The sequence below is a fragment of the Cyanistes caeruleus genome, chromosome 6 (genome assembly GCF_971803275.1).
Source record: "Cyanistes caeruleus chromosome 6, bCyaCae1.hap1.1, whole genome shotgun sequence".
NCBI classification, from domain to species: Eukaryota; Metazoa; Chordata; class Aves; order Passeriformes; family Paridae; genus Cyanistes; species Cyanistes caeruleus.
In genome coordinates, this window is record NC_141706.1 from 21,460,862 (window position 1) to 21,488,169 (window position 27,308).

The 27,308-nt window shown below is 38.2% G+C and overlaps 1 protein-coding gene across 6 annotated transcripts in view; it reads right to left on the reverse strand.

Moving 5' to 3' along the window:
- KCNQ1 (potassium voltage-gated channel subfamily Q member 1) overlaps positions 1-27,308 on the reverse strand; it is a 330,957-nt gene that overhangs the window by 157,598 nt on the left and 146,051 nt on the right. The window lies entirely within an intron of this gene.

Genomic DNA, 27,308 nt, shown 5'->3' on the forward strand with positions numbered 1-27,308 from the left:
TGTAAAGTTACCACACCAAAAATTGTTAGGTCTCTGCGACCAAATATCCACCTTTGAGAAGAGCAGATGCTGTAGTTATTTTTTTGTTAAATTTGATGGTCTTGGATGATTTTGGTACCAAGATGATCTGGGGCACCTGGTGCTGCTTACCCTTGGCAACAGCGTGAAACACTGAGAGGGCTTGTCTAATCTTACTGAAAGAAAAGTGAGATTACTAGTAATTACTAGTTTTAAAAATGTAAAATTACTTCATTTAAATCAACTTAATTTTAATTTTAAAAAGTAAGATTGCTAGTAAGATTACTATTAAGAAAGACTTACTGATCTTACTGAAAGGAAAGTTAGTCCTACTGAAAGAAAAGAGGTGCACTAAGATTTGAGACAACCATGCTAATGGTTGTCTTAGATCTTAGTGCACCTCTCAGATGAGCTACAAAAACCAGCTAGCACCTCTGGCATTCAGCTTCTTTTCTGGAATCTTCAGAAGACAGTCGGACTGAACAATTCCACTCGCTTTTTGCTGCACCTTTTGTAGCACTGAACTCTTCAAGCCCCGAAATTGTTAATAGGCACTTTGGACCTCATAGGAAGCCAGAAATTGCAATGCTGGTTTAGAGGCAGACAGGGATGTATAAATAAGGCTATTGTTTCTAAGGAATAAAACTTCAATATTGTTATATGGTAGTTAAAGTAGAGTATAATGGGCTATTGTTTCTATGAATAGGTTCTCCCAAGCACCAATCAACACCTTATCGTTAACATTAATCACTGGGATATCTTCTCCAAGATCAAACAAACACTTCTTGAGAACTCAAACTTAGACTTCAGAAAACTTTCTGTGTAATAACAGATTAGATTTAAATATCAGCAACTACATCCTTATTCAATGAATCTTAGTGATTAAATATGTTACATAAGGCTACCTGAAAAGGTTTAGGAAGATTGTGAGTAAATGTACAAAAAAAAATAAAAAATATATATATATATATATCCAGCCACCAAAATTTTATGTTAGGCAAAGTATCTTTGCTTCTGCTCTTAACATCTGGCCTATGGAACCATAATTCCAGTTCTATATTGGTAAGATTTTTGAAATTGCTTTGTATCAATATTGGCAAACAACACTATAATTTTAAACATTTATCAAGAGACTTAGTTTTACTATATTTGTAAATATGTTTGAATTCTATTTTACTTTTAGAAAGAGGAATGGAATTATAGAACAACTTAGTTTGCAGGCTAGCCAGAACCAGATACTCCAAAGGAAGAAATCTGGCTTCCAGGCAGTTTTGACAAAAAAGTTCCCAAGAGCTCAAATACTCCAAGAATAAACAGTTGTCTGCAAACTGGTATTTCCTAAGGCACAAGTGTTTAGAGTCTTGGGATATTTTTAAAATACTGGCTCTGTAATTCCAAGCCCTTTTTATTGATATACATTTCCAGTTCAACTCAATACACTTCTCAGATGGCACAGTGCTCTATTCTTCTAAAAATACAAGTTACTCTCTTGTACGCAATGCAAATTTGATCATGTTGCATATATTTCACAGTTTCTGTAATCTGCACAAAAAAAATTTCTATTGCGCATGTTGTGGTGCTTGGATTTATTCCTTAAAGTAATCACTGGTGTAATACTGCTTTCATCTACATTTTTTTTTTCTGTAGGCCTGATTAGGATCACATGAAGGTTACTGACAAGCACTTCCAAACAGTTATTTTTAGAAGTAATAATTTTGTTCCTCTGTCTTTCATTATTCTGCACTGAGTTGTTTGGCTTTTATTTTATGCTCAATGCAACACAAACTTAGCAGGAAAGAATAAGTCTGTGTCAATAACAGTTGCATCATCTTGCAGAGGGTAGAATACCTGCTCTAAATCTAATCCAATCCTGTTGCTTTTAGTCATCTCAGCCAAACAGAATGATGTGTTTTGCTACAGGTAAAGGGGTATTTCCCATTAATGCTGGCTTCAGTACTGTCCTGGAGGCAGTGGGCAGCTGCCATGTATTAGACATGTATTAGACAGCCCAGCTCTGCTCCCACTGCCTCTCTCTCACCTGATATAAAAGACAGCAGCTGCCCTGGCTGCTCAGCAGGGCACTCTGGAGCACACAGGTCACAGCAGGACAGGGCACAAAAGGCTGCTTTCCAAACAGCCCTGCTCAGCTCCTGGCTATAACCAGGGCTCACCCAAAGCCAGCGCAGATTCCTCCTGTCAGCCGCCTTCTGCACGAGGAACACTGCTGGCTTTAGCACTCCAATCTTCCATGCAGAGGGGACAACATAATTAAATATTATGCTAACATCATTCCAAGGACATACTTAAACTGATCCAAGGCAATTAGGATAGTTACAGCTCCCATTCTATCACAGCAAAGTATTGATTTTGCTGAGTTTTCTCCTTAAACAATTTCTCTACATCAGTAATCTTCAGGTAACTCCACTTTTTTTTTTATTCTTGGGGGGTTTTTTGTGTCTGAGGCTACCTGGATGCCAACTGCATAAAAAATCACTTAGCCTTCTTTCAGAAATGTATTTCTGAAAGATTTATTATTCCTGAGGTAACAGTAGCAAAACCCCTTCAACAAATATTCAGTCCCTGTCTGCCTGTAGGGACAGAATGTAAAATAATTGCAGTCCCCCACACTTTCCCACAGAATTGAAATATTTTGAAAAATTCTTTAAACTAGAAGTATAATGACGTTTAAGCCAGAGAAGAACAAACTTCCTAGGAGAAAACAGTTCACAGAGTGTTTAATTTCTGCAATATATAACATATGCTTAGAAATGAACATTTTTATGAACCTGAAAAATAAATTTATTTAATGCAATTATACTACTACTCAGATTAGCCACAATTCCTTATTTCACAGTGGTTCAGCAGACTCCACAGAGGGGTGGGCTGACTAGGATTGTAATCCTTCATCTGAGTTTTCTTTCCAAAGGTGTCTTTTGAGATTCACTTTTTTTTTTTCAGTTTTATCAAGCTGACCAAATATACTGTGCACATGAAAAATGAGCAGCATTTTCAGATCTGCTATACATGATATACTGCTTAAAATGTAAAGAAAAAAATAAAGGAGAGGATCAGTTGCAAAGTGAAAATGAGGTTGAGTCGCTTAGAAAAAAAATTACATAAATGAGCATCAAATAGGGCAGGGAAACAACACTGATGAAAAGTATATAAAGCAGTGGCCTATAACCAATACAGGATAAGCTCTGACAGTCAAATCTTAGAGACTGAGATGCTATGGTAAGGAAAAAAATAAGGTGTGGAAATGGAATATTGTGTAAAAAAAAAGAGCTTTTATGAACAAACCATCACACTTCAAGTTTAGGTACATTCTGCATTTTGTTTTGGCTAACGGAAGGAACAGCTCAACAGGACACAAGTACTTATTTAGAAGTTGCCTTAAACTTTTAAAGATCACTAAATTTAAAAAAGAAAATTCTTCTCTGTCCTGAATTCACATGAGTGCCTCCAGTCTCAGGTCAATCAGTTTCTTGCTAATCTTCCATTTCTGCCTCAGAAAATTGTGTGAGGTCATAGAAGCAGTCCAACTGAAGGCTGACCAGGACCCTTTAGAGAATCCACCAAAGAAGATGAGGTAAAGTTTCTCCTCCACAGGATGGGCTGTAATACAGATAAAATGGTCCAAGAATCTCCTATCATTCCACAAGTCTTGGCTTCATCCTTTAGAAGGATGAAAAGTGCTATGGGTCAGCAAAACATTGGACAAAACAAGTAACAAACTATCCAATCTAAAAAGCTTCCAGGTAGGATAGGAGACCATAGAGAATTTTTTAAGTTTTCTGACAGAAAAACTCTTAACCTTATCATGATGTCACATAAAGTTTTGCTTTTGCTGAAAGTACATTTTCCACTGATGAAAGTTTAGCTGGAACTTTCCAACAGGATCATTTTCAGGATGTATGCCAGCACAATTTGATGTCCATGATGTCATTTGGGTTGATTAGTCCAAATGTGTCAAGCAAAACTGAAAATGGATCCAGTCTCCAGAAAGAAGTGTCAGTTGCCTCCTGTAGCTAAGTCAGACCAATGTTTGTTACTAAACAAACCCACCATATGCCTCATGTAGTTAAGACAGTAAATATGGTCACTTGGAGCTCTGAAATCTCTCACTGGCTCCTTCATATTCATATGCATCCACTACATTGCTGTGTCAAGGACTTAGTAAAGTGGTTTTTTCTTTTTTGGGATGTCATTCTCAGTCCTCAGAAACATATATTTTGTTATCTACTACCTGTTACCCACATAAAAATGAGCATTAAAAAATAAGCAGTCCTGCTCCCTCACAGTCTGGACCAAAGATACTTGGTTTATTACCAGTATGTTTGTATGGAAATATTTGCCTCAGCCAGTCACTAAATCCAACAAGATTTTAAGTAAAAACCTCATTCAAAAGACAGCATATCACCCAGCTCCCATGATGGCAATGACTTCTTTATGTTTGTTTTCATTCCTCCTCAGCAGCCAAGAAGAAGTTTGCTCGGAAAGTTGACAGAAACTAACACACATTCCTGCTGGAGAAGCTCGGAGCTGCATGGCAGCAAATCCACCAAGATGCACCTTGCACCCAAGCACTCCTGAATATGATTTGAAGTAATCAACTATTTTTATCTCATTCTCCTCAGGCTTCTCTAAATTGAGAGAAACTATTAGGGACGCATGTCTCTAAGATCAGGGAGTGAGTTTCCAGTTCCAGAATTGCCAAGTGAGCCCATTTATCGCAGAAGAAACTTGAAAGAAGGAATGCCAACAGTTTCAGGATTAAGGCAGATCCAGTTGTCCACATTCAGGTAAAATGCTGTCTCATTGCCTAAACTTACACAACTGAAGCTAAAGGTGACCCATGCTTGGAGTGATGCACCAAGAAGTACAGACAGCAACCTTTCACAACAGGGACCATTTTTTATGCTACTAAATCACCGTGACAGGTATTTTATAAACTTTAACTGCATTTGCTTGCAGTGCATGCATGTGAAGATAGTCCAAACATTTGAGAACACTTGATGATTCACAGTACCTGTTACTGAGGCGAAGTGTAACTGGATTAAAACCGGTTACAGAAGGAACATTCTGACCAAAGGAACGAATTATGGTGATAGTTTAATGTTAAAATACCAGACACAGCATTTAGCTCTGCCTCTGTTGAAAACCACCTTTGACATTTATAAAGCTCATAAGCTGTCAAAATTTCCCTTAATGCTTCACCCAATAATGAGACCTGAAGCAACATAGTGCCTTTTCCTACGCGTCAGAGCCGAGGCTTAAGCAGCACGGGCTTTAGAGGCAGCAACAGAGGCATACAGTGCTATTTTAGGCACTTCTGTAATATCCAAGACACCTGCATGGGGTTTAGCAGATACAACATCAGACCCATGCCCTTCTGGAGAGGTATTTGTAGAACAAACAAGAAAAGTTAAGTCACCAAAAATGGCGCTAGGTGTTGACAATTGAATCTGTTCCAGTAGTCTGCTTCTACAAATCCATCAAGACTACTATTAAATTCTCTGAAGTGTAAATCCTGATTTGAGTTTTGCATTTAATGTGAAGAGATTCCCAATGAGGATGATTGGCTGCTGCTCAGAGGAAGCTTGCTGTACCTATTTATGGGCTAAAATGAGGTATCAGTTTTGAAAGCATTCTGCCAGTGCCTGGAAGGCTGAAGGACAGCTTGCTTTAACTCTATATGCCTTGCTATTTTATGCAGAGATATTGTGAGATATAGTTCTTAAAGAGCTGCCTCTGTAAAAGTACTTGGGCTTGCTGCTGGCCTAAATTGGAAGACATTAGTGTGACACTGGACAATGATACAGTCCTCTCCTTAAGTAGCAGCAGGGGAGAGGGGGAACAGGGGCCTGAAGCAGAGAATACATTGAAATGAGTTTGACCCCAAGAGGGAAGCTGAAAGATGCTGGCAGCAGCAGGAGTAAGGTGGCTTCTTTAGTTTTGAAGAAACTAGCAGCGTATGAAAAATATTCAACAACACTTATTATTAAGGGAAAGCAGCACACATGCTTTATTCACAAAGCATCCATGCTTTCTGCATGATGCCAAGTCCCACATTAGCATCAGTATATCCACATGAAAGGGTCAAAACCCACACATTTTAGTGTGACCAAACAAACACTTATCAGCTTTGGGAGGAGACTACAGGATGCTGGCTGCCAAGAAAGAGGGCAGGTCTCTTGAAACAATGGGAAAATGGACAGTCCAGGTAAGGAATGACCATATCAGAGAGTGGTGGGAGCTATCCTTGAGGGAAAGTAGGGAGGTCTAAGTGAAAAGGTGTAGCAGCACTGTGAAACATGAAGGGAGCCTGCTGACAGTGTGTGTGTGTCTACAGGCCGGCTCTACCCTGACACAAGTACTTGGCAGGGTATTTGCTTACCTTTCATCTTGCAAAATCCTAGCTGAGCTTTGTTTGAGGTGCCCTGGCTTCCTCCTTGGGCACTGCCCTCCCTTTGGTCCAGTTAAGAAACCGAGGAGTTTTTCTGAAGATGACGGCTCATTTCACACAGCATATAAAACTCCCTCTGTTACAGGAGCTTTTTTTGGAGGTGTGACAAGCCAATCCAAGATCTCCAATCAGAGGAGAAAGTTTGTGCCTAAATCTGAAGGTTAAGAGGCTGTGTCAGCTTGCAAGCCTCCTGCAGGCTCCTACAGCTTTGAACCACTTTGGAATGATTGCACAAGCCTGTCAAAACAGCAGCTGCCAACCTTACCTGAACTTCCTGCTGCTGTACCATGAAAAAATAATGGATTTTTTTACTTGCTACTTTTGGTTTTGTCCTTTTTTCTGTGAGCACTCTTGAAAGCAGAAACAATTACACCAATTTCACGCTTACAGTTGTTCTTGGGTCATAACCATTTCATTGCAAACAACTCTCAGTGGAAATATTACTCCAGGAATAGAGCCACGCAACAGATGGACATCTAAGTGACATCACTTGCATCTACTGGAATCCCACTTTCTGTGAGGAAAAAAATTTCTCATAATAACAACAAATTCTATGTACTTTTACAGATGTTGGCCAGATACCCCATTCTGCCTGAAGAAACTGAAACTTGGAAAATTGTTTTACTGGTATTTGACAACATCAACTTAAAAAGGTGCCAGAAAGGGGCAGGAAGGACTGTATACTATTCCATTTGCACACAACACTAATCACACTTGACATGTTTGTTTAGAGACCTACTTGTATACCTCAGAGCTTGGCTGTGCATATTTTTAAAAGTCAGAAGAACAATTATTTGTCCATGGTACACTGGATGTGGCAGCGTGACCTGGTAAAATGTGGATATATTTTGCTCCTCTGCGCTTGTTCCAAGCCAGGCCACTTTTTGCTCCAAATGCTTCGAATGAGGACGTACCCTTTCATATCCTTTTAGTTACACAAGCAGGAGTTTCTATTTCCTTGTTTATCCTCAATGAAAGGGTGAGCAGTCAAGTCAAGCATTGGGCAATGCAGCAGATGTGCACAAAGCACCCATCTGACAATGGCCAGGGTTCCCACTGAGACTTTTGAGTAGAGAATAATTGTACTTTCTTTTGGCATGAACCGAGGGTACAAAATCACATTTACGTGTGCAAGCCTTTGCCCTCTCAACATGTGTTCTCAGCTGCATTTGAGTAGCTGCCGAAGATCAGTTTGATTTTCAGTCCTAAAAGCAAAGAATGACAGTAGGAATATGGCAGATAGTAAAATTTTAGAATAAAGGACTTTCTCTCCCTCCAGCTACCTGTGGGTTTTATTAATTAGAGTTTGCAGGATTTGCAGGGAAAAAAATTAGAAATATCACTCAGAAAAAAGAGGCTCAGGTTTTTCAAAACACAAAAATCCACCTCAAAACAGCAACCAAAGAAAGCTGATACCGCACAGCATTACTCTTTTACACTGTAATTTCGAAAATCTCACAAATTGACATAAAAAAATCAGAATTTAGATTTAGAACCGTATGCGATGCTTTCTTGTAACAACTCTTCCTCTGTTTTTTTTGACATTATCTCCTTTCCTGCATCTCAATTATCTCTTAGCATAAAAAACTCTCAATATAATCTCCATCTGTTGTTTTCTATCCCTATTTCTACCTTTCTCCTTCCTCGATCTTGCTTTTTTGTCTTACCTGCCTTCCTCTATCCATTAATTCTCTACTACCCTTTCTCATTTGGAATACTGAGGTTTTTTCCATTCATTTACAGCACAACACATTTCACCTGAATCTCACATCTTGAAAAGGAACTGAATATTTTGATTTTCTGCATCCTGTGTAAGAATTAAGCTGCAAACCAGGAACCAAAAAACCCTCAAAAGAAAACCACCAACCACTCTGCAGATAAGTGTACACACAGCACTCTGGAAATAACAAATCCTGAATTCCTGACATATTTATGACACAGCAAACAGTTCATCCTTCAAGCTAAATGTGTGTGCTAGTTCCACATCTGAGTATCTATTGATTCAAATGCAGTATTCAACCAGAAACAAAATGAAATTTGTGTGACTAAGTTCTCCAGTACCTAGAACAATACTAGTTCATTTGCCTTAAAATTAATAGCAAAAATGATCTGGTTTTCATACTTTCACAAAAGCACAGAACTTCTAACTTACAACTGTATACTTAATTTTTGTGTTGTTTCAATTTCTTATAATAATAATGTAAAGTTTATGAGAAGGCAGTAGCAGGTATCTATCAGACTCCCAACTTTTTTACTTGGGAAGACCCAATCACATATCATCTTACCAAAACAGAAAGCCATAGAGCACTTACAGGTTCATACAATACATCAAACCCAAACCAGAGAAATAAAAGTGCTTCTTGAAAACTAGATGAGAAAAGAGAGTGAAACTCCTTGACTATCCAGCTTCTATACCCTCCCTGCAAACTTCTTTAAAGGTCACAAATTAGATCTCTGTGACAAATCTACCAGCTTTCAGTGCTTTTAGCACGAAACACCCAACCCTTGAAGTATGGGATTTTGCCTCAGGTCAGTACTAAATTGATGGTACTTCATCCTTAATCCAACACTGCTCCTGGATTATGAGAGTCTTCCCCTGCTCCCAAAGTAATGCGCTACCCCAAACTACCCCCACCTACTTCCTTCCCACGCTGTTAATGCTGGAAGTGTGCCTGCAAAAAAGCAAGCAATGCTCAACATGTGGCAGCACCTCCACAACATTTCAAATGATTTCTAACTGAGACTGCAAATTTTAAACTCATTTATAAAGGGTGTGACTTGCAGGGACATTTAATTCATTAAGCAAATGGTCAGCATAAAACAAAACAAATATTGGGGTACCTTTGCTTCATCTGTTTTAATTTTAAGAGCTCCCTCTGGCTCTGGACACAGCCACACCAATAGTTTCCAGGAGAGCTGTTCTGATGCCAAGGTGCACTGGTTGTGCCTGTTCCCTGCTCTCAAATGACCCAGCATGGTCCATCCTATGAGAGTGGCAGTTTAAGGGTTAAGCAGCACCAGCTCCATCCCCGAGCCCTGAAAGATCCGAGCATGGAGAGGGCAGTGCTGCTAGCCCAGCCCTGGCCACCACCACAGGCATGATCCCCCTGTCTTCCCCCCATCATTTCCCAAGCTCTGCCTCGGTACAAGGGCAGTAAAGAGAACCTTTTACAGGGCTGGCACTGGCCCTTTGCAGCTGCTCCCCCACTGTCAGACCTCATGGGTTGCGAAAGCAACTAAGCATTCCCCTCCCCATGCCATCTCTTGCCAAATCTGTAATTTGCCAGGTGCAAATTCCTTGGAATTTACAAGTCCAAACACTATATTTTGGTCTTATCTGGAGAAGCAGGAACAATAGGCAAATGTTACTAAATTGGTCTGATAATTGGGGAGGGGGGGGAAGGAGTAGGATCAGCCAAACCGCAACTGTACAGGATAACGTGCCTTCTTGAAGGGCCCAGATCTGCTAGAGATCCACATGGATATCCTTACATTTATACATTGCTTTAAGACAGCAAAACACACGCACTCAGAGAGATAGACAGACAGAAAGACAGCAGTAACCATCAAAACTCTCGGCTACTGAAATGCTTCTGGCAATTTCTATCCTTTGACAAAAATTGCCAAGCAGGGTGTTATGAAGCTGGTGCATTTATAAACTCAGGCAATGAATAAGGAAACTCAAATGTGAGTTAGATACACCGTGTATTTAAGGAAAAAACAACTCACAAAGACAGGGAAACCAAAGCTGATGGAAGCTGAACTGAAGTTGAATTAAGAGTGAACTCAAAGCCTCACAGCATGGGATGGTTTATTAGCAGCCTGAAGACAAAGGCCACAAAGCAGTTTTACTCCCTTAGAGAGAGGAGCCCTATTATGGAGCCTTTCAACTCTCCAAGAATTGCCTTTTAACTCTCTCTCCACAGTAGGACAAACAGGGGAAAGAAATTAGTCTTGGATGATGTTAGCTGTTTTGTAACTTGTAGTGCTAGTCCCACTGGAGCTCTTCTGACTCCTGTCAGATTTATCCTCTTGACATTCAAAATGGATTAACCTAAGGTATCTTTTCATAAGTAATAACAATAAAAAAAAAACCCTGAATCCACATAGCGTTTTCTCCCTCTGCCTCAAAAAAAAAAGGGGATTATTTAGATGACCAAATGATATTTCCTGGACTTTGTAGTAATCTCTCCTTGACTGTTAGTGCTACTTTTAAAGGAAATGCTACATGCTAACACAGAATCTACATAATCAACTACATCATGGTGTCACCTGCCTATAGCACAAAAATGTAAAAAATTCCAGAACCCCTTGTGTTTTCAGAGACATTTCAGTCATTGAGCCTGAAACACTCTCAATAGTAAAATGCATTGGGCAGCAGTCAGTGCATCAGTATGTCCAATTCAGCTCCAATTTTTGTGATCTTGGCAAGAGAAAAGCCCATTATTTTTAAAGCAAGTTAAAAAGAGCTTGGGAAAATTATGCAACCTTACTTTGGCTGTCTAGTGCTGCTTCCTGAAGAGAACTTTCTTTACATGTGCCAAATTCTGTCTTCCTGAAAATATCTCATCCTTAGGTCTTTTAGTCTGATGACTAACACACGGCTAAACTGTATCAACTGTAGTCTTGTATTATTTTCTTACTGTAGGATTGTTTGAAAAAAAGCACTGGGCTAAGCTGAGCATCAGTTCAGAGCAAAAATAATGAATGTATATATATATATATATATATATATATATATAATTTTTTTTATTTTTTTTTTGCTTCCACAAGAAATGGATATACCTTTACAAAGTAATGTATTTCAGGAGTGAACTTGCTTCATCTAAATGGGTGGTGCTCCAAGCAGACTTTGGCCTGCACCACATGGAAAAATACATTTGCTGCTGTGGAAAACAAATTTGCATGTTAGAGGGCAAAGAAAATCCACATGACTCAGCTGCAACATAATGATCACACACAGAACCTGAAACTGCTCTCACAAGACAAATTCCATGATCCTGTGTCTCTGGCCATGAGCTGTAATGCCCCCCATGAGGTGCCACATTGCTTTAGGAATATTTGCAATAAATCCCTATAATACTAGAACACATTTTTCGACTGTAGGGCACCAACTAAACATCTCAAAGCAGCCCGTTTTTTTCACATTGTCACAATAGATTCTCATGGCACTGACATGCAGCAAAATATAATCTGACACCATGACAGCCTTCAGAGGCAGGGCTATCTGATCAGCTTTCCAACTTCCATCCTGCCCGTTTTTACGGCATGTTAGCACACGTACAAATGATAACTGTGAAAATAATCAAGGTGGATTTTTTCTCCACATGATTAGCAACTACTGGATTCAAGTAACTAACACACTGCTCAATGCCTTAAACATCTAAGGTATCAAGATGAATTCTAGCTCAAGATAAGCTTTTCTCATTCAAAAAAGGAGTATAAATGTTTAAGCACTGAGCAAATATACAGTGAATTTATATTTTAATAAAAAAAATCCAAATTTCAGTAACAGTATTGAAATACTGGGGTATTTCAAATGTCCAAATTTGAGGTGTCTGTTGCGAGAGACATCCTGAATTGCTACTCTTTAACTATAATAAGGTGGTCGAGTCTGAGTTTTGTCAGCAGTCTTTGAAGAAGGACTGCTGAAGAACAGAAATTGAAACAGTACAGAAAAATGTGAATGAGGGGAGAATGGAAAAAAGAAAACCCTCACTTGCAAGCATTGTTTCACATTCAAAAAGTGTCATGCTAGAGGAAGAGCCAATACAAACTTTTCATCACAACCATTCATATGAAAAAAATGAATAAACAAATAATAAAATAATGAATAAACAAATAAAAAAAGAGATACATTTTCTATACCTTAAAGGAACAAGTTGCAACTGTATTGAACCTGTGAGCATTTAAGTAAAGAATACCCACTCTGAAGGACCCTGAGACTGGGGCACAATAAGATGAACAGATCAAATAAATCCTATGCAATAGTCCATGGGAGTATTTAAGGTTACATGGTTGGCCCCACACCTTTTGGGTTTTGCTAGCAGGGTACAAAATTTTTTTTCCAGCAACATCTCTCAGTGTCTGATTTGTTGTCCTGTCAATGCATCTGTTCACACATTATTTTCCAACAGCTACACAAAAAAGTAAGGCTCAGTTTTGCCAATTAGAAGCCCTGTTAATGCTAACCTCCAGGTTTACAGTAACAACTACTGATCAAGTCTGGCACTCATACTATACAGAAGCTTTTCTACATTACTTTAGTGATACTTTTTCACATGCATCCATACTGTTATTTCAAAGCACACAAAATAATCTTTGTTTAACAGTCTCTGTTGATCAGCTGAGCTTGTACTTCATGTTTTGATCTGAATTCATTGTACAAATGTAGCAAAACACTAAAAATTGTGCTATTAATTTGGTCATGTATAAAATCACCATCCAAATAATTTGTATGAGAAGTGGAGGGTTTTAAAAATTAATTTAATTTCTTAAAATGTGGGGTCTTCCATTTTTATGACTTACTATAATTGCTTCTCTCTTCAAACTGGTGATTTTGTCTAGTAATGTAGCAGTGGAACTGATCAGTTAAATGAAGCATGAACTGCAGCCTGCAGAGAGCTGGATTAAAAACTGCTGAGTTTTCAACGTGATCCTTAATCAGAAAGCGTTTCTTTTAGAGGAAAGAAAATGTAAAACATAGGGGGCAGGGAGAAAAGGGGTAGGGACAGGATAATGGTGCTCTTTTAAAATAGTAATGCATTTTAATTTTTATATAATACATAAATCCATAGCACCACTATTCATAAACATGTACTTACATTAATAATTATTTAAAACTACAGTCATGGCTTAAACTTGTCACACAGGTGCTCACAAGAGTTTTACAAGAAAAATAATTTAACACCCACAGCAGCCTTAGCCTGCTTTTTACCCATTCTAATTAGAGTCATCATACACACTCACAGCTGTGACATCACAAGATGCTAAGTTCACAGTGTGTATTTTAATTTTGGATTGCCCTGGAATGAACAACCTTAAAGGATCAGGAGGCATCTGCAAAACTGTGCCTTGTGCATACATGAATTAAGTCCATTTCTTGAATAGCTGGCAAAGTGCAAAGAATGGGATAAGGAATGAAATGAAGAAGAAAAGAGAGAGGAAATGTCATGTTGCTTGCCCACAAGTGCTGCCAAATGGACAAACTTGAAGGGCAATCCATTTCCCCAGTTAATGCTGACGCCATTTTCACTACTTCTGAGCTCCTTTTTCCTTTTGTTAATCCCGTGCCTTGCAAGGTTCATTAACCCTGTTTACACTGAAAAGTTGGGTCAGTCTGACATGCTAACAAAGTACACATCTATCTGCACATACACACATATACACTTCAGTTTCTTCTTAACAAACTTCCCAACTAAAAAACCCAAACATCTGGAATGTATGTTTTTTTCCCCTCATTTAATATTAAAAAACCCCCAAACTATCAAACACAGCACTTAGCTTTACAGAGAGCACTAAGCAGGAAGCACGAATCCATGAGAAACTTTTCACTAATACTTGGTCCCTTCCTCTCTAAGGTTTTAGATGTGCAGCATGTTACTCTAACAGAATTGCATCTACATGTAGACCAGAAGGCTACCTCATCCGAGGGGGCCTTTGAGCACAGTGTTAAATCCAAAGACCAGTGCAATCCCAAAGTAAACACTGAGCTACGATTTGTTGCTTTACCTGGGGCAGAAAAGGGATGATGCTGCAGCAGTTCTCAAGTTTAATGCTCCTAAACCAGTACTGGTATCTGGACTAATTGCTTTGAACATCTCTTATTTAGATCAAGTATGTGAAAGCCTGAGATTACCTCAAACAAACCCCTGACATGGGCCTTACTCATGGGCTGCAGTGCACCACATGCAATCCTGTTTATTATAAGGGCATTTGGTTGGTGCCTTCCACCAGGTCTGGAAGAGCTTCATGGACATTTGATGAGAGAACTGTTCACAAAGAGAAAGAGATGCAGATCAGGTCTAAATAGACTTTAAATTGCAAATCTTAACACCTGTGGCTTGACACAGGTGCAAATTCAGAGGTCTACCTCTCAGGAAGCACCATGGAAAAAAAAGGGGTACAAAGCAGCTCCCCAAGAAGAGAAGCAACTTTCCCTATAAAGTAGAAAGGTACCACTGCCTTTCCACTTGAAAACCAGAATATTTCTTCTTTCATTTTCCTGACAGAACTGTCCTTTTTTTACACAGAGACTGGAAGCTACCTGACTGATAGCTCTATCCATGTGTCTGCAGAACTTACAAGCCTGTCTGGTAACATCCAAAACCTAGCCTGCAGTGGACTGCTGTGATCACATTTAACACATTTAACAGAGCCACAAATGACAGATTCCTAATGCAACCTTTTGTTAGCCAAAACTCCAGTTTTATGAGTTTTTCAGGCTTATTCATGCACCAAACTAACCTTACCATGATTTCAAACAATCCAAAGGCTGCTGAGCAAGAGCTGGGTCTCAGTAGTTCTGCTGCCCAATGTTGTACACACAGAGTGTCCCATGGAAAGCACCAGGTGGTTTTTTGGAATCCCCTTTCCCACTGCTGATTCAATAGCTCATGGTTACACAGCAATACAGAGAACAACCGTGCCTGAATGTTAGCACAGCAACAACCTCAATGTTTATTCAGCAAGTCTCCTACAAAGAATTTCCTCAGCCCAGTAAGAAGGCTATTGGTAGTCTGCAGAAAGGTATTTGAAGCATCCACAGAAATCCCATTTATGACTTTGCAATAATGCTGTCTGTATGTCTTGATCTTGCCAAAGTTCACTTGTGTTTATGGGAAGAAAACTGCAAATTCTTCTTAGTCTGCTCCATTATGACAGAGAAAAGAATAGGATAGATAGAATGGGCAGGTCAGGTACAATGCTGCTCCACATCAGCCTTGTTTTAATTAAGTCGGCTATGATCTCACGGCAGGATAATTTTTTAATGTTGGTGTTTAGGAGAAAGGCTTACATTGAAGGCTATTTTGGCTGCCTTTAGTTAAGAATGTGATTCATGTGAGTGGGAGAGAACAGTGCAGAAAAACCCACATTTTTGTATACACACAGAAAATGGGGGATTTGTACGCCAGAGAAAAAAGCAAAAACTAGAGCATACATGGTTTACTGCCTTACACTGTAAGGAAACTGGCTACAGGAAGCAACAGCTTGTCCCAGCAGAACCATCACTATTCATACAGCAGCAGGTCCATCTGAGTATTCACGTGCTGCACGCATTTAGTCCTTATTTAAACATCTCTCCACCATCTGAACTCTGCACGTTTGTTTCACTGCTCTGAATTAACAATAGTACACTGAGCTGTGTGTTTACATTTGTGAACACAAAAATAACACTGACTCAGAATGTGGCTTTTTAAAAAAATCTAAGATAGTCTGAAATTCTTAACAATCACTATAAAACTTTCATTCTTTACAAAAAAATCTCTTTATAAAGAAATTCTCAATATTTTGTTATTGAAGCTCATTTGTTTCTAATAAGAACAGATAATCTAATGGTTTCTTGAAGAACATGTTTTAAATTCGGAATCTTCTTATGTAATCTGTTTTCAAAGCAATAACACCTTTTCAAATATTCTAATATTCTTTCAAATATCACTATTTTCAAATAGCTAAGCTGTCTGATGAGCAATATTTCCATTGGCAACTTACACGAGTGAATTGGATAAATGCATTAAGACAGTTCACAGGTAATTAGGATGTAAGCGCTGAGTTGCACTGGCCTGAAACTCCTGGTTGTAATGAATTTCCAATGAATTACCTATTTGACACAGAGGGAAAAAATTTCCTCATTATAAAACCCAAGTTTTCACTGTAACACTCAAATAGTGTAATAGCCAATATTATTCTGTCACTTAGAATTTCTTGTCTTCACTTTTAAACACAATCAGATGAAAAACTGATAGGCAAAAAGACCTTAAAGCAATGATCATCTCTTTCAAGCTACTTTCCTAGTGAAGATACTCTAGAAGTGTTCAGAGTAGTATTTTCAAGTTGTATTGAAAATTGCTATTTTGCCATACATTTGTCTTGTTTTGAATCATATCTGAAAAAAACAATAGGCACCACCCCCCAACCCGCCCCCAACCCAGCGTACAACTTTCAAGACCAGCTCGAACTTCAATGGTGCTTGTTTTTCAGAACAATACTTTTAATAAAAATATATAGATTGTCCCTTAATAACACAGGAAACTAAGTCATGTTTTCAGAAATTACTTAAGAACTTGCTAGATTAAAGGACTGTCTACACGTGGAATTATTTAGTAATGACTGCTCAAGAACAGCTATCCCTGAATGATTTCATGTGTAGACACACTTATTCTAGAATAAAGTTGCCTTATTTTGGTCTAATTCAGCCCATCAAAGTGTGTTAAACAGAAACAAGAGTGTCAGCACATGGAGTTATTCAAGACTCACTGCTCCTAAATAATTCCATGTGTGGACAAGTGCTTGTGAGAGCTGAAGTTCAGCTGTTATCCCCAGCCACGTTATCTCTGCTCTCACAGTGACCACATTGCACTCTGTGGCACATGTACAGCTGTTCATTCTGCTGCTTTTCTTATTTATGTTCAACTAAAAAAAAATATTATCAAATTCAGTGTTCTTTGTCGAATGTGAGCTAAGCAAATACAGTGATACAGCCATTCAAATACAATTCTTCTAGAGACTGAGTAAACCTTGGCATATTTAGTCTTCTGAACAAACCAGTATTTATATTGGTATTTGTTCTTGTAAAGTGATTGTTCACAAAAATGACACCTCTTTATGAGGTAGTAGGAATGGTTGGCAGTAATTGGGATTTGTTTTTCCTGAAATGGTACTAATATGGGCAACTGCTGAATTGCTGAATTGGCATTTGGATAGATGTTCTGTTTTGTTTCAGGTAATAAAATAAAGAATTTGTTCATCTTATTAAAGAGACTAATTACTGAGTAATCAATCACAGCACACACTAAAAAAAAAAATTCAGCAGGCACAAATCTGTCAAAGGGTGTAATTATTACTGAAAAATTTTGACAATTCCTGATAATTATTTGACTTAATAGCAACATGTTAAGCCTGGCTGGAATACTGCAGTTGCCTCTAGTTCCAAAGTTCAAATCCAAGGTGTTAAGAAGTGAAAATGGATTTTGATAGTCCAACAGCCCCCAGACCAAATCACAAAATCACACCCCATATGGGTGTTGTTGGAAGCCAGTGGTGAGGAAAAGCCCCTTGCTGGAATATCAGAGGTAGAGCAGATGCCCTTCAGTGCATCCCTGAAACTCCTGCAAACCGTGCCTGACTCTGACCATTGTTTTTAGTGACATTTTCCTTAACTGTGTGAAGAGGTTGACTATAAAGTTATGTCTATTATCTTCCCTGTAACATTCTTTGTAATAAACCCAGTGTGATAGCAACTGTTTCATCCAACTGGATCACTGCTTTGAATTAGCTAAAAAAAAAATGTGTGTTCCTAAAACCCCTCATAACTTTGTTCTGATTTTGTGTAAAAGCATGGGCTTATAGCTGAGGATGACCGTGTGCCTGTGATTTGCCTTAAATATATTGCAGTAAGAAGAAAGAGAGAAAGAGAAAAACTCAGGAGATAAAGACCTTACAGAAGGAAAAAAACCCCTCAAACATTGTCATTTTTATAATTTTTATCTGAACTTGAAATCAACTACTAGTTTATTTTACTGAGAGGGTTTACTACAGGTAAACAGTGAAAAAAGTGTTAAAAAAGTGCATGCCTGGAGGGCTGTTACATATAATCTCTTATTGCTGAGACGTGCTCAGAAACTGAAAAGCCCATAGTATGAGTCCTCCTTCCTTTAGTGTTATCTAGACTTTAACTAAATGTTCACTTCCAGCTTTTGTGCCACAGCCCTGAAAACTGAGTTCACAGAGGGGACCACTCATTCTGTAAGCGATTTGCTTGCTCCTGCTCATGAATTGTGACATCCTTTCTGTATTTGCTTCACACTCCTCAACCCTTATGATAAATAGAGAATGATTCATTACTTCAAGGCCCTTTCCATGAGTGACTATAAATACTCTAGAAATATCAATACATTTAGCTTCAAAACACTCCTGGCAGCTGGCTGCTATGACAACACCCCACTTTGAAGATCAAAACTAGAAAGGCAGTGTGGTTATGGCCAAAAACAGTAACTAGCTTTACATGTGTAAAAGCTGGATTTTTTCAAAATGAATGTACCTTTCATTTTCCATGCACTGATTGACCTGAGGGCGACTGCAGATACTTCAGATAATTCTACTGGAGTCAGAACCAAGATCTACTAAACATCTCTGCTGAGCCCCTCAGCATGTCTTTGTGGTGTCTCTTTTGGTATCACCTGATGCAGTATCTGTGTTTTTGGTAGTGGTAATGAAAATGCAGTTAGAATCACATGGCACTTGATAGAGTCAAGTGCAGCTCCCACCAATTTCAACCTTTCTCAAGTTCAGATCTTTGGATCTCATATTCACCCTCCAGAAAATGGGAGTGTTTTACATTTGAAAGAGTTCAGATCACAAAAGAATTCAGTAATAGAGACAAGATAAAAACAGTGAGTGCTCCCTTGAGGAATATCAGTGATTAACTTTTTACCTTAGCATTACTCCAGCACCAAAAAATGAGTGTAAAAATGTTATAAAACCCACATGTACAATATTTTGTTACAAAATCTGATAACAGTGGTGGTGTTTCCAAAAGGTTAATTAAGCTTACACAAGAAGATATCTGGAAAAATGTGATGGCATTATAAGCACTATTTTTGGAGGAATCATGTAAAGAAAGTATCAGATAACAAGTACACAGCTAATCTTTTTTCAGTTAGCATTGTGACTTAATATACACTTTCTAAAAGCTGAGCAAACATAAGATAAAGGAGTAACTCGGGGGATTTCCACAAAATGCAAGTCTGTATTTACTTATCCAATCTAGGTATTCATTTAAAAAATACTTCTACAGTGCAATGTGCCATTAACACATTGCTAATTTAAACCTACTGTTAGATCTGTGCTTAGTGTAAAACACCTTATACACCACATCTTTTACTCTGTCATTATTGCCACTGAACCCAATAAGGATCTAGTTTAGTGACTTACAAGACTTTTTTAAATGAAATGCTTTTGCAATCTTCTAGTTTTATGAAATCTTGTCACATCACAGTTGTTTAACCTGTTCTTCAGTAGAACTGCCATTTAGATGTTAAAAAAGCGCATTTGGCTTTCCACTTCAGAGATCTGGGTCTGGATTTTGCATTTATGATTCGTCGAAGGTTTTTGGGGTTTTTTTGTGTTGCTTTTTTTTTTTTTTTCCCAGTCCAGAGCACTTACTCTGAATAGATGCCTATAAAAACAAAAATGAATTTACATCATCTGCTTCAGTTATAAATCAGAGCTACCTCCTCAACTTAAGCTTTGGGTAAATTCCAAGAGATAATATTTGAATAAACTGCCAGGATTTTCTTATAGCAACATTCAGAAAAAAAGTCAGTGATGGGCAATTTGGATTTAAAAATTTCCATGGGCCACAGTGGCATAGAAGTACCCAAGACAAAGGAAACTTTACTAAACCTAAGATGGGGGAAAAAAAAAAGAATCTTAAGTCTTCTTTGGTATCCTGAATGAAGTCAGGACTAAACCTCAAACCACACAAAAAAGAATTTTCAGTATTCAGTATTATTCCCACTCTATTGGTAAAAGGTCATCTATCACAGAATCCTGGCTCACCATGAAATAAAACATGCTTATTTTACAAATGAAATACAACCAAAAAAGATAAATCCAACCATGCTAAAAGGAAATGGAGAGAAAAAAAAATAAAATCTCATGATCAAGTTTTTCAGGTAAGTATCTCAAATCTAGGTGTTGGTAGCGACATTGACATTCTCTTAATCTCTGGTTGGGTTTTAAAAAGCCCAAATAACTTGATTTAAGAGCCAACCATATATGAATCCTAAATGGTCAGGAAAACACAGCTTTTATCAGTCAGATTATTTTTATTCAGTATCAGTAGAAGTTTAAATACCTGACTCTCCATTTCAAGTTAGAAATCACTGACACTCTCATTTATTTCCTGGGAAGTTCTAGGTAGTACTTCCAAGTTTTACCCTTTGAACACCCGAACACGTCATCTTACAGCAACAAATGGCAACATTGAGGCTTCTTATATTGTTTGCTCTGCTCTTTTATGACTCTTCTCCAAGTAGCCTAAGAACAGCTTACCACCCCACCTCTCACCCTACTATATCCATGACAAAAACCTTCTCATTCTCAGTGTGTTGCATGGAAAATTTGGCCTGATCTGAACACTCTGCCTCACCAAAACACGTCTCTTCTCCTCTTTCCATTTCCAACACCACCACGTCTTATTCTGTAGCCTTCAGGGATGAGAACTTCATGCAATGTGTCCTTATATCAACATATTGCTCTTAACCTTATAATGCATAAAGTTTTTTATATTTTTCTCAAACAATACTTTTTTTTTTTTTTAAAAAAAAAAAGGTTAAATACTTCTACTGTCCTTAGAAAAATGCAAAAATACAGAAAGGACCACAACTTTGTTAAAATACCAGACTTTCAAAGCTGAAGTTACATGTGCAGGAAAGCCAGACCTGTGGAAAATGGTTTTAAAAGTTAACAGTGTCATGTCACTCCTCCTCCTTTTTTCAAGTCCCTGCCTCTTTTTCTAGTGAGCAGGCATAACTTTCTTGTGTTACAGGTCTTGCTGGACAATTAACTTACCATTAACTGAAATTAGCATGGCAAGGACTAAATATTAGGTATAAAAATTATGAGCTAATGTTATGTGATTAATTTCAAGATATCAACAGAATATGGATTATCACCCTACTTAATCTACTAAAGTAAATTCAATACTGATTTTTAGGTTAAAATAAAACTGTACAATCAAAAGAAGTACCAGGTAAATGCTTCTATCAGACTGCACAAGTGGGAATTCATCTGCTCTGTACTTAGAAGAACATTTATCTCAGTAATGGGCTTCTTCTTCTTCTTCTTCTGCTACTTTGGAGGCAGACGAGGTATATTATTTATAAAGAGCATTGAAAGAGAAAGAATGTCAGAGAGAAATTTATACATTAAGCACTTTTAAAAGATTTGAATCAAATACAATGTCCAAGTTTCAACTTCTTTTTCAAACATACAAGGCTACATATGCCATTCACTCTGGTTACCTTCAAATATATAATAAAATCAAGTTTCCACCTCAACTGCTACCCTTCAAGCTCCTCTTCAGAATTCAAAGAAATGCAGAATGAAAGCACATGACTCACCCCCACTGCTAGCAAATCTGCTTAGCATGTATATATTAAATCAGAGTCCTCTGCATTACCTCTTCTGTCAGATATGTTTTGGGTTTCCTAGGGTGGGTTTTTAGCATATAAAATGTGCCATAAATTCTCAGTTAATCTACTAGAAAGAATCCATGATTCACCAACAGTTCAAACAAAAATTAACATGAGGGTGAATTTAGAGTACAACTATTTTATTTCATTATTTTCCCTCTAAGTATAACAACCACTGGAATTAGAAGCAGTTAGCTGAAGTATCACTCAAGTTCCACAGCCAAAACTAAAGGCATTATCTTTGGAGTCAATGAAGTCTGCAGCTGCTGGAATCTGGAATGGAATGCATCTTTTCATTAGGCTGGTGCCAAATTAGAAATGCCTGCTCATCCAAATGAACCATGAATGCAGTACTTTAGAAATATCTGCTCTTCGCATGTAACTCAGCATGCTAGAGAATGTGACAAGCCTAGTAACACTCCATCTCTGGCACTTGCTGGGGAATGAAAAATGTCACTGCCAGTGTCCTTGACTGAGCCCTTGCACAGCTGCCCCATCCCAGAGGTGCAAGAGCAAACAAACCCAGACTGCATTTGCAACTCCATGCTGCTGCTCAAAATAGAACTTTTTATTGTTTGGATGAATTGCAGGGAGAGAAGATCATAAAGCCTCAGATAACTGAAACCAGATCTGGAAACCACAGTAAGAACTGGCAGGCTGTTACTCTGCTGAATGTGTGGAAGCATGACTTGCTTATACATCATGGCACAAACCAATCTCCCTTAGCAATTCAGTGATGCTGCTGTTATCACCCTAGGCCTTCATGTTCTCCTCTTTTCTCTCTCTCTCTCTGAGAACGGCAGCCTTGGAATCACAGCCGGTAGAAGGATTCAAAGTATCTATTCAGGATATTTCCCCGCCCCCCAACATTCTAGAGCTTGATGCTGCTGTTAGCATTTTATGCAAGCAGAGAAGGATTCAGTGAGTCCAGATACTTTTACACAGGAACAGAGACAGGAAGCAACTTGCTGAAAAACTGAGGTGAGAGGAAAGAAGGACCTTAAAGATCATCTTGTTCCAGCCCCCCTGGCCTGGGCAGGGACACCTCCCACTATCCCAGGTTGCTCAGAGTGCCATCCAGCCTGACCTTGCGCACTGCCGGGGATGGGGCATGCACAGCTTCTGTGAGCAACCTCTTCCAGTGCCTCACCACCCTCACAGTAAAGAATTGCTTTCTAATATATAATCTAAACCTGCCTTCTTTTTTCCCTGTCTCTCAGCCCATGTTTAACATATATTTCCCATACATATTTTATAGTATTGAACTTTAAAAGCCTCTAAGCACAGTGACCTCAAAGACTGCTCTGGGGAGATGATTCCATAGGCTAAGTGCCCTTATGTAAAAGCCCTTCTGAATTAAAAAGCCCTCACAATGTAATGAATGAAAAAGCCCTCCTAAATTACAAAAAAAAAAAACCTTTAATTTTTATCATGTACATCTCAGTGGATCAAAATTTGGAGTATGTATGCTCTGGACTGTATCCATGTAACTATAATAAATTAAAAATAAAAGGGTTATTTAACCCATACTTGCTTGCACGCAACTCTGATATTTTACTGATCATATCTAGATGTATTACTAAGTATTAGTCACAGAGTATGGTTAAATTTCTCTGACACTTGCACATATAAAATACTCTCATTATCTGATGCAAGAAACTGTAAGGACCAGAGCATGCAAACTTCTATTGGAGAGAGTCACAGTGTTCATTATCACAAGCAGTCCCACTGAATGTCACAATTCATAAAATTAATTTAAAAATAAATTGCAACATTAGTGAACATTACACCTATTTTGACAATGTTAAGTCTGGTCTTTGAACAAGTAAGTCTTTAGCAATCTTTTGTTATTGCATATATATATATTTATATATATGTCTATATATATATATATATATTTATATATATGTCTATGTATATATATATATATATGTGACAATTTATACTATGCAAAAAACTCTTAAAATTTGTTCAGTTGTTCTCAGAATGACTGAAAATCAATTGTATATGGTATACCACACTGCTTAGGGGGAAAATAGCAAAATTAAGGACAAGGAACCTGCCAGCACTTTCAACAAACACCTAGAATAAAAGTCAAACAAATATTTACATAACTATGGTTGGTAGAACTAAGACAATCATGGCCTTCTCTCAAATCCAACCCTGAAAGCTGTTCTCATGTTTCATGTCACAGCCAGCTTCAAACAGCAAACCCTGTTGATGCGACTTCTCACTAATATTTTAAATGTTTATGAGGAATTAAAGAGAATTTGCTATGGTCCTTTCTTTGATTTTACACAGATATACACACAGTGATAAATTAATTAATTGAATCATTAAGGTTGGAAAAAACCTCCAAGATCACCAAGTCCTCTCTTTGACTGATCACCATCTTGCCAACTAGACCAGAGCACTAAGTGTCACTTCCATATGAAAGTTGCTCACCAGTATTTCTTAATGGCAATAATGTGCAAAAGTTGTATTACAACTGGCAAAATCTAACTGGCACCAACAAAAATAGTGGATATTTTCAAAGAAACAAGGCATTCAGCTAGTAAAGAGGGAACTGGAAAGAAAACACCTAAAAAAATTTTGAACAAAACCCCCCAAAACCACCAACAAACAAACAAACAAACAAACAAATCAAACCCAAACCCCTGGTTTGTTGCCAACACTGAACTAAGAGTCAGTGTACCTGCAGTCTGTCATCTCTGAGATAAGGACATTCCAAATAAGCCCTCTGTCACTGTCAGGAGATCCAGAGACAGTTTAAGAAACAAATGTTCTTTCCATTTAGGAACGAAGTATTTTGTAGAAGAACGTACACACAGAAATACTACTTTTGTTGTTGCCATAGTGATTCAATGAGTATTAAAGCATGGAAATACAGCCCCAGCATGCAGAAGATATATCCCTCCTGTACCACAGAGAAATCTGTCCTTCTGGTGAGTCATAACCCACTTTGGCCACGGAGTGAAACCCCAAAATCGCCCAGAAAATTCCATTCTCAATACAAAGCCAGGCGCTTCAGAATGTGCCGCAGGGTATCTACAGCCTGAGTCTAAAAAAAGGAAAACCAATTGCAAACGTAATGAATTTGTTTTAAATTCCACTCTTCATGACTCCAGCTTTTGCTTGTTAATTATCCCAATGGTAGTTATTATATTTAATCACTATTATTACCAATAAAAACCCACATATTGCACATATTATAAGTGAATAAGAAATTGACTACTTGAATTAGATATGTATGAGATTTAGCAGGTGACAAATCTTAGCTTTTTTATTGCTGTAAAATCAACCAGAATTCAAGAGATATTAGTTCATTTACATCCCATAAGTTTTACCCCTAGGCAAAGAATTATTAAAATAGACATCATTCCAATCAACTACGAGCTATAAAGACATTACAGAAAAGAAGTTACAGTCTACACAAATATATAATAGCTCCACTAGGCATAAAGATTAGATCCACATGCAACTTTACTAAATGTTTCAAATGTTACATCACTAATTATATGATACTGTCACTTCTGGTAAACCACAGATGTAACATGAAAAATATTCAGCTTGGTCTCATGTAGATCTTATCACAATGTGCAGGTTCCAAAAAAAACGAAACCAACCCTTTTGATCTCTGCACTGTATTAGCTGTTAGCTTAAGAGCAAGCTTGCTGAGCTGAGGAATTTTTGCAAGACTTGCTTCAAATCTCCACATGACAGAGGCACAGAGGCAAGAGGTTGAGCTTAAAATATGAAATCCTCACTTTCAGTTAAATCACATATTGTAGCATTTATGTAAATCATCGAGGTTAGCTTATGTTTTTGATATTTGATACAATGTCCCTTAGAGAAGTCCTTGTTTCTCTCATTCCTCTGGATTTTCCATAAACAAAAGCTTGCTGTCATGTAACTAGCTTAAAATTAAAGTTTCTCCAAAAGTTTCAAAATTCAGCAGCCAAAAAAGCACTACATAAAAATATTTTATTGGGAAAAAATGCAGGTACATGAGATACTGAATTTGTTTTACTTCCTTTAAATAAGAAAACTCAAAACTTCATCTAGGTTAGTATTACATTGTTATGTGTTGCCAGCACCACGGGCTTCCAAAATGTCATTTAAAGTGTACATGAATGAGGTTTCAATGGACAAGATCTCTTGAACATTGCAGGTCCTGAAGCACAAATTAATCCAACACATGGAACCTGGCTGCCAGGTGGGGAGAGGAACAGAGACAGATAGATAGAAAAAAAATAAGTGACCAAAAATGGGGGAAGAAAGGGCCTGGAGGTGAATGTGTATGAGGAGCAGCTGAGGTCACTTGGTCCATTCAGTCTGGAAGAGACTGAGGGGAGACTTCATTGCAGTCACAACCTCCTTGTGAGGGGAAGAGGAGGGGGAGGCACTGATCTTTCTGGTGACCAGTGACAGGACCCAAGGGGATGGCCTGAAACTGTGTCAGGGGAGGTTTAGGTTGGATATCAGGAGGAAGTCATCATGACAGCCACCCCCTGAGACAGGACACCACACACTACAGATCCCTCATTTGGGTCTAATACGGTGACAGAGCAGCTTCATTCTGGAGCCAGCTCAACTTGAGCTTTCCAGAACAAAGGGTAAAGGGAAAAAATGAGATTCTCTCACATTTAATACCTACAGAGTGGAAATTCTCTCTCCATCATAGCCAGCAGCATTTCCCCATGAATTCAACAGTGCCAGAGTAGCGCAAGAAGGTCTTCAGCTCCTTGGCCACTGGCTGTAAACACGTACAGGGGAAGAACAATAAAAAGAACCCATAAAGTAGGGTGCTACTATTTTCTTCTATCCTGGAGAATAAAGTAAACAAAATTAAACAGTTACTCTATTTGGGGTCTTCGACCCTTTTGTAAAACAAAGCAAAGGGGAATAGTGCCAAGCTGTTGGCCAAGCAGTTCAGAAATTCTCCTGAGAACAGTAATCTGTAGAAGAAACAATCACAGGCAGTTTTGCGAGGCCAAGCTGATTTTTACCAGGGGTTTAATAACTGCTATGTCTCCTACAGCAAAAGAGGAGTAAACATAAGGAAGAAAAATTAAAAAAAAAAAAATTAAGGAATAAAAAGCTGCACAATGGCAGGCAATGGACCAAAGAAATCAGATTTTTAAAAGATTTATGAAGTTTCCTTTCCTCCTCTTTTCCTGCCATCTACATTAATCAGGGCTCCTATCTCTTTTTGGGACCTTGACGAAGATGAGGTGAAACCAAATATGTCTAATGAAGTCTGAAACGAGGCATGAAATTGAACCATTGTTTGATTCTGTGATGCCTTTGCTCTCATAAGCAAGGCAGTTCTTGAAGTCTGGGTGGTACGCCAGCATTCACTGAGAGACTGCCGAAGGGAAATACATTTTGCTTTCAGATATTGTTCG